Raw genomic sequence first — 6,000 nt, 5'->3', positions numbered from 1 at the left:
CATAAGCTACATTTAATGTGGTGAAGTTAGCAGGAAATCCACTGAGAAATACTGGAAGTGAAATCAGGAATGAGAATGCTGCCTTGAACTCCCGCCGACGTTCTGGCAACAATCACGTGATTCTATGTTGCAGCCACGGCAGATGTATAGCCGCTGCACTGCTTGCCCAGTCTATTAGTATGTATGGTCGAAGGTGGTGACGAAAGCCAGAGAGCAAGTATCAGTGGTGTAGAGTATCTCTGGGCCGAAAGGACGGACTCAGTGGATCGATTTAGAAGAGAAGAATCTTCGTTGTTATTCCTAACCTATAGTGCGTTTAAAACTACTTGCGATTTTTGACAGTTCGGTACATGTCTGGGGTATGCTGAAAGCCATCACACGTTTCCCAGCGTTAATAATTGCGCAGTTAATAGCAAGTCAAACAACCAACAGTGTAAAATACTTTAGCCATGCGGAATAAAAAAAAGGGACACTTGAGCGTCCCCAAAAAAACTGTCGGGACAGCGGGACATTTTGGTAAAAAACGGGGCTGTCCCGGGAAAAACGGGACGAATGGACACCCTAGCTTAGTCTTCCATTTCTAGGCAAAACCAACATTCAGCCGAAATTAGATTCACAATATAGACAAACAATAGGCATCCACAACACACGTGTAGAAAAGAATAGATACATATTGAATTTAATTGTAAATGTAGCTTCAGGGGCTACGATGACTCTGATGTCTCTCAAAATAAGGGGTTTTTCTGCGAGCCGATTCAGTTCAGCACGGAACTGGATAAAGATCTTCAACTTCCTCTCACTCAAGTATCAGTGTTCAAAGGCACTTCTAAGACTGTTCAGAACGAACTACTGCAATGCTCGTTAGAACTGTACCATGATGAAGTTCTAAAGAAATAAAACGTGCCGACTATGTTGCAATAACCGCGGATGAAAGCGCAGACGTGTCTTGTGAATTTCAATTGGTTATTTTTTTGCGGTATGTTGTTGATGGAGAACGTGTTGAAAGATTTGGAAACTTTGTTAATACATAAAGTCAGAATGCTCAAGCTATAGCTGAGAGTATTCTGAAAGAAACTGAACCATTAATTGGCGATAATTGAGCAAACTAATAGCTCAAAGTTACGATGGTGAGTTGCAAGTCGAACAGGTTTCAGAAATTAGTTAAAGACAAATTTTCAAAATGCAAACTACATCCATTGTTATGCACATCAGCGCAACCCATGTCTACGGCAGCCTCCATTAATCGCAAAGCCCGCATTTTTTTCTTTCTTTCACTCCTTTTAGGTAATTATTTCTTTTCTAACAGAGATCAAACGTGTTGCATAGCATTAGTCAAAAAAGCTCGCCGTGTGTGTGTGCGTGTGTGTGAAGATGGAATTACCAGTCGCGAGTAGTGAAATAGTGAAAGATGTTCTTGAAAACAACGAAAAATCTTATTACTGTTACGGAAGTCACTGAAGCATGTGAGCATAAAACTATCTTCTACTATTGAAAAAGCTGGTTCATACAAACAAAGACTGCAAGATAATGAATTCATTTTCTAGCTATCATTTTTCTACAAGATAATGCCTCATGCAGACGTACTTTTTAATCAGCTTCAAAAAAAGAAAATCGAACCGACCATAGCAACGCAAGACAACCAGAACTTTGAAGCGGTAATGCAAAACATTAGAGATGACTTTGATTCCATCCCGGAGATTAGTTTTGAAAATGACGAAACGATGCCTGCCAAGAAGCCACGGATTCTTTGTTGTGCACAAAAAAAGAGATGTTTTGGAAGTGTGCGATGCCTCCTTTCTGAAATAAAATTAATTTTATTTCACCTCATTGCAGCCAATTGATTTGATGTAAATCAGTTTGACAAATACATCACAGATTTTCCAGACAAATACACTGAAATTAAAGACGCATATACATTGCTGGAGAAAAGGAAGTTGAAGGTGAGCTTCAAGTCTTCTTTGCTAGGCCTGAGTTGAGAGCAGTTTCAAGAGCAATTCCGTTTCTTTCGGTGATTCTAGAGGATGAACTTCGTGACACTTTCGATGGGACTGTTAAAGTTTTGAAACTGCTAACCACGACGCCTATCTCGACATCGTAAGTTGAGCGGTTCTTTTCAATGCTCAAGAAAATTAAAACGTTCCTATGAAACACCTTGAAAGAAGAATGACTGAGTGCCTTAGGTATGATATCCTGTGAAAAGTCATTCGTATGTAAAGTTGAACATTTCAATCTGAGATGACAGATTTATTTGCCAACAAGGAGACGCGACGATTTACGATATTGTCCCTACTAATTATTTTGAAGCTGTCTTCCCAAAGCCATGGAGTTGCTACTTTTGGTGAGTACAATGCTTTTAGTTTTAATTGTTGGTAACTTGATTAAATTTGCTTCGCAAATCCAGATTACAAGTTCGAATAATTTATACAGGCTCCATTATTTTTCGTACTGGCACTCATGTTGCAGCAGATACTTTTCTGGCAGTCGGCTGCGAACGTAAAACAAATGAGGAGTTCTGGCAGTCAAGTGGTGATGAGCGGCGGCGGGGGGGATTCCACGCCTCCCTGTCATAGGGCTTGCAGCCTACGACCGTTTTCTGTGCTCCTGGAAAGGCAGAACCGATGTAATAATGTACATATGGGTCGCTGATTCCATCTGGTGTTGAGAGAGTCAAATTCGAACCCTGTGACAGAGCAAGATTGCTATCTGCACTCATTTCAAAATAAGAAAAGGAAACAACCAGCAAGCACAACTCAAAGCTGAGTACATGAATCATTTGGTAACGGCTAGAGCGCAGTTGTTAGCTGAGGTTGATGGTGTCGTTATGTGATAGTTCAGGCCCGATCTCCACCGATGTATAGTTACTTATGAATGCAACTGTACATCAAAACACCTCCTGCTTACGACTGCCACATTAAAGTGACCGAAGATACCCTGTGAGGAGCGAAGAATAGTTGTTGATATGTGTGCGCGCGCATGTGCATTTGTGTGTGCGAAAGATATTTTCGGAGTTAAAGGTGATCAGTCCCTAAGCTTACACACTACTTAACCAAAATTATCCTAAGCACAAACACCCATGCCCGAGGGAGGACTCGAACCTCCGCCGGGACTAGCCGCACAGTCTACGACTGCAGCGCATAAGACCGCTCGGCTAATCACGCGCGGCTCTCTCTCTCTCGTGTATGTGTGTTACAAAATCCCTTGCTATCATGTTCTCCAAGAATATATCAATCTCTTGGTGTGCATAAGAAGGGCGCTGTTGTAATAATAAGTGTTTATTACTGTTTCACTATACGTTTTGTTTGGTATAATATCTTATGAAATATATGAATCAGACAAAATTCCGCAATACGTTCGATGCTGCCAAACGAAGTTTTTTTTATGCACCACCAAAGGAGTGCCTCAGCGGCCGCCACTGTTCTCAACGCTCCTAACTGCATTCCGTCCTTTAAGAAAATAGCTCCAAACATTCCCCTCCCATCTCAACTGGTACGTACACATTTGTGAACCTGGTTCTTGGAAACTCTATTTGCGTTATGACGAATGCACTGTTAGCTGTGACAGGCAGAGACGTACTTTGTTGGTGTTCTTCTTCGGCACGCCAGTGTAGAAGTGTGCACAAAACACTAACTGAAAAATCCTTGCAATACACACTTTTATTTATGTATAAAAGCCGACTTTGGAATTTTCCTTTATATGAGACCGTGTCTACAAAATTCGTGTGTTGGTTTCAAGTTCTAGATTCACATATTTTACTGTTCACGTCGCTTCTGCGTCATTTTTCACCGATCGTATCAACATCCATTTGTATTGTGATCTATTGTGAAATTTCGAACATTCCGGAGTGCCGCGATAAGCTTGTACTGTTATCGTCAATTATAAGCTTAAACGTCATTCTAATGTTTCAAAATTTTTGAGAACATAAGGACTATTCTCGTTCAAAAAATTAGTTTTCTAATTTCATTGTACAGCTCTGTCAGAAATGGGTTATTTTTTAGAATTTTCACACACTTACGAAACTATAATTTCGTAAGTTACCGGTACGAGTAGTTTGGATACGTAACTTACATCGTAGCAAATCAACGGTTCTGGTTCGCAGTTCTGCCGAAGATACATCTCCCCTGAATTTCATTGCAACTCAGCGCAAATAAAAGTGCATTTTCTTTTTTTTTTTTTTTTGAGAATATTCGGAAGCTAACAGTGCCCTTTGCACAATCCACGAGCGGTCTATAGTAAATCGGGGTTTGTGATTTAGTTACTGAAACGGATATTCTAACAAATTGAGTTACATCTAGTTTTCCCTTAAAGAGAGGTAGCCCTATATATTATCTGCATTTATGTAAAATAACCCTGTTTCTGAATTTGCTAACAATTTTAATTAACTTCACAGCTTTTAATTTGAATGAAATGTTGCTTCGAGTGTAATGTTGCTCTTGCTAAGCTCTCGCGTTACGTACAGTGAGTGACGCTTCCGCGCAGTGGCGGAATAGTGAAGGGACGAGAACTGCGCATGCGTGGCAACAGAGAGCAGGCAAACAAAGTCCACGTTGCCGAACTGCGTTGCTACGGACAACAGTCAGGCTCATTTGCCTACGGTAGATTGTATTATACGTTCAAACCTGCGAGGGAAAAATATGGAAATTTATAAGTTACTATGGGACCAAACTGCTGAGGTCATTAGTCCCTAGGTTTACACACTACTTAATCTAGCTTAAACTAACTTACGCTAAGGACTACACACACACACACACACACACACACACACACACACACACACACACACCCATGCCCAAGGGAGGGCTCGAACCTCCGACGAGGGAAGCTGCGCGAACCGTGGCAAGGCGTCTCAGGCTGCGGGGGCAACCTCGCGCGGCTCTATGAGGGGAACAGTAAATATTAAAACCAGTTTCGATCAGTTGTTATGAGAGAAATATTAACTCACGTCTTGACGACGTTGCGCCCACTGCCCCACAGATTTACTCTGCTTGAAGTCGGGAGGCGAGACCAGCTGACACAGCTTTGTGTAGACATGAAGTACAATTTTTCTCAAAATGACAATTGTCTAATGACAAGATCATTAAAGCTGCTTGCAATAATTTTCATTTATGGCGATTTGACAGATTCATTGGAAGGATCCTAAGGAAATGCAGTCCGAAAACAAAGAAAGTAGGTTACAGTACACTTGTTCGCCCACTGCTTGAATACTGCTCTCCGGTGTGGGATCCGTACCAGATAGGGTTGATACAAGAGATAGAGAAGATCCAACGGAGAGCAGCGCGCTTCGTTACAGGATCACTGAGTAATTGCGAAAGCGTTACGGAGATGATAGATAAACTCCAGTGGAAGACTCTGCAAGAGAGACGCTCAGTAGCTCGGTACGGGCTTTTGTTGAAGTTTCGAGAACATACGTTCACCGAAGAGTCAAGAATTATATCGCTCCCTCCTAGGTATATCTCGTGAACAGACCATGAGGATAAAATCAGAGAGATTAGAGCCCACACAGAGGCATACCGACAGTCTTTCTTTCCACGAACAATACGAGACTGGAATAGAAGGGAGAACCGATAAGAGGTACGCAAGGTACTCTCCACCACGAACCGTCAGGTGGCTTGCAGAGGGCTGTGTAGTGCTCGAATAGGAACAGGGAAGGGGCTATGTGCTGCTTAATCCGAGAATGATGGGCATTGAATGACTGTTGACAGGTGTGCAAGTCCTGTCAATGCGTGTTGAATGTCGAAAGGGGAGTAGGGATTGCTCATGCAGTGGGGATAGGAACACCACTGCCAATAAACCGACCTCCAATTTCAAGAGTAAGGTGCATAAAATAATAATGAAAACACTGCACTCATGTTGATGGTAAAGAGTTTATCCAAGTAATCACTAGGATAGGCATAATGGTAGGCCTTTTCGATAATGTTGAGTCTCTTTCACATTGTGTAGGTCCAAAATAGCATCCTTTCATCACTTCCTCAGTTCAGGAAAACAGTCAGCAGGAGACTGGTT

This window comes from Schistocerca americana, chromosome 2 (genome assembly GCF_021461395.2).
Source record: "Schistocerca americana isolate TAMUIC-IGC-003095 chromosome 2, iqSchAmer2.1, whole genome shotgun sequence".
NCBI lineage: Eukaryota > Metazoa > Arthropoda > Insecta > Orthoptera > Acrididae > Schistocerca > Schistocerca americana.
Note: the sequence above shows the minus strand (reverse complement) of the source record.